The sequence below is a fragment of the Hydractinia symbiolongicarpus genome, chromosome 1, assembly GCF_029227915.1.
Source record: "Hydractinia symbiolongicarpus strain clone_291-10 chromosome 1, HSymV2.1, whole genome shotgun sequence".
Taxonomy (NCBI): domain Eukaryota; kingdom Metazoa; phylum Cnidaria; class Hydrozoa; order Anthoathecata; family Hydractiniidae; genus Hydractinia; species Hydractinia symbiolongicarpus.
Window position 1 is genome coordinate 31,819,476 of NC_079875.1, and position 2,849 is coordinate 31,822,324.

Consider the following 2,849-nt stretch of genomic DNA (forward strand, 5'->3'; position numbering starts at 1 on the left):
TTAACAGGATGAGGAAACAAAACAATAAAAAATAACTTAATACACACACTTTAAATTCTATAAAATTTGTTCCACTTGTCATATTGTGGTCCCCTTGTAAAGTTTACAGGAAATGTGAAAAAATTGTTCTCTATGGGCATAAAAATGTGTCACAGTATCCTAAAAGTTCAAGAAAGATTTTGTAGCTATAGCTTGTTGTTGCATCATAATTCGTGTTCAAAAAAGAAGAGAAGTTTGAGTACTAAGGTAGCTATAAATACCTAAAAAAAGAGGAATAACGACAAAACGCTAGCTATGGGATGGAGCCTTGAAGCTAACATTAGCTAGCCAGCTAAACAAAACAGTACCTAAGACACCCAGTTAAATATACTTAAGCTGGGGAGACTTAGCTAAGTCTATAGCTAGCTGTTTATGCTTAGTAAAACATATATAAAGGAAAACAATAGCAATGTAAAAATTATGACATTTGCAGTTAGTTCAACAAACCAAAACTTTCTATTTCGCTGGCACATTTGTTTGGTAGCCAGCTAACAGCTTTATGCAGCATTTTGAATTTTAGGACAAATACATTAGTTACGCACCGGGGGATACATTAATTATGCAAAAAACAGTAAATGCTAGCTTTTTTATAAAAAACGCGGTAAAACATAAAACTTAAAGAATTTGAAGCTTTTAAGTGACTTTTTCCTGGCAAATGCGAGTCTGCCTGACACGTAACTCTAGCGACATAAAAACATAACGTCTAAAAATATCAAACTTCTTACTATATGTGAATCCAAATCGACTTTAAACCCAAGCTTTTATTTTCTACTTCTAACTTTTCTTAACTACTTCTAGCTGCACTCTTCACTTTCGAAGTAACTTCTCGTGGCTTCTAACTTTACTTTTGTACTTCTACTTCTCCACTTTTACTTTTCTTGCTTTTAATATCTGCACTTTTTTGTGACTAAGGGATCGTCGAAAATAAGACATTTTTTAACCGCTTCTTCAGTTCGCCTTTTGTGTCGAGAACTTTGTCGAGAAATTTTTATGTTTGTTTGTTTTTACGCTAACGGAACTTTTTATTCGAATGCCGTCCCGTTCGAAAGTACGTATTTGAACGAATCATACTGCTTATTTTCTATCACGTGGTTTCTAACGGTTGCGAGACAAATGTAAACAAAACAAAAAAACTCGAAAAACTCGCGCATTCGGGTGGTAAAAAATATCGTGTTTGCAAAAGTGACAGACAGACACACGGAACTGGCTTATTATTATAAGAGACTAGTTTGTTAATAATTCCCCAAGCTGCTGAGGGTAAGGAGACAAATGATCTAATGCAACTTTACCAGTGTGACAACATTTAAAACAATTTTCATTTTCAAACTTTAAAGCTTGACAATACTCACATTTTTTGTCCATAGCACCTAAAAAATATAAATTAGGCAATACATTTTGACGTGCAATATTATAATACGGCGCATTTCGGCGAGCACGAACAGCAGCATGCCTTTGGATATCTGCCTGGTTTCTATTTACTACCTGTTCAACATTTTGCCTTTGTCGAACAACAGCTTGCCTCTCAGCATTTCGACGTCGTCTATTGGCAGCATGCTCACCATTTTCCACTTGACGTGCAACAACATGTCGTTCAGCATCCTGAGCACGTCTATTAGCAGACTGCTCATTAATTTCAGCAATACGCACAGATGCGACACGTTGTGCAAGTCTACGCCTAGCTAAAGACACATCATCAAAAATTGATGCACGTGGTATGACATTTACCTGAACTTCATGTGGCAGTTCAACGTGTTGAGGAGTATCTGGCATCTGCTGGCCCATAATAAGACCTACTAACCTTTGACTATTTTCAGGGCGTTGCAACACAAACCTGCCAGCATTATTAAAAAGCCTAAAACCACGTACAGGGTTGTTAGTGTTACTGCTCTCTAATGGGTTAGACATTACAGAGAAAAATACACAGCCTAGCTAGCTAGCTAGCTAGTAGGAACCACAAGTTCTAAAAAATAAATAAGAAATAAGTCAGATAAAATTTCATTACTAAACTAACATAGCTAGCTAGTTATTTATTAGCTAATACAGTAGTGTAAATTGGGAAACTTTTCCTCTGGAATAAACTTTAGTAAATTAAGGCATAATAGAAAGAAAGATGTAGCTAACTCTGCAAGCAACCAAACCAAACATTAGGCAAGAATATTTTATTTTGTTTATCAGGGATTTGCCTTGCTTATTAAATAAATGCAAGTCAAAATTGGTCTCCTTTTTCTTCTTCTCAGATCTTAAAATGGCTACATGCTTTTCTTGGGCCTAGGGCCTTTTGGAATAATTTCTATGAAATTTATGAGAAAAATGAAGGCTGAATGCAAGAAGTTTGTTAATAAAAACGTTTGACAGGCCACCTGCTAAAGAATGTAAAAAACACTGCAACCTAAGCCAAGGGATGTAGCTAACGTAAAATACCGGGGAAAATAGTTTTGTTTAGTGAAAAGAACGATTTTTAATGCACAAAGTGTGATAATCCTTAGGTTTTACAAATATAAATTTGAAATTTCTTACTTTGTAGCACTGTCCTATTTAAGTAGCTCACTACTATTCTTAACAAATAAAAGTTAAAGATAACTTGCTAAGCTAACTGTAAATCTAGGTAAATAGGTTACTTACTAACAACTGATTTTTTAAAACTTCTTTTTCTAGCTAATAGTATAGTGTAGTCTACCACACGATCTCAGCAAATCCACCTCAACTTCGCTTTTCCAACTTTAAAGATTTCCTTTTCTTTCTTCTCTACTTAAAATTTACTTAAACAAAAATAAAGGACATGTTACAACACACAAAATAAATGATTTTTC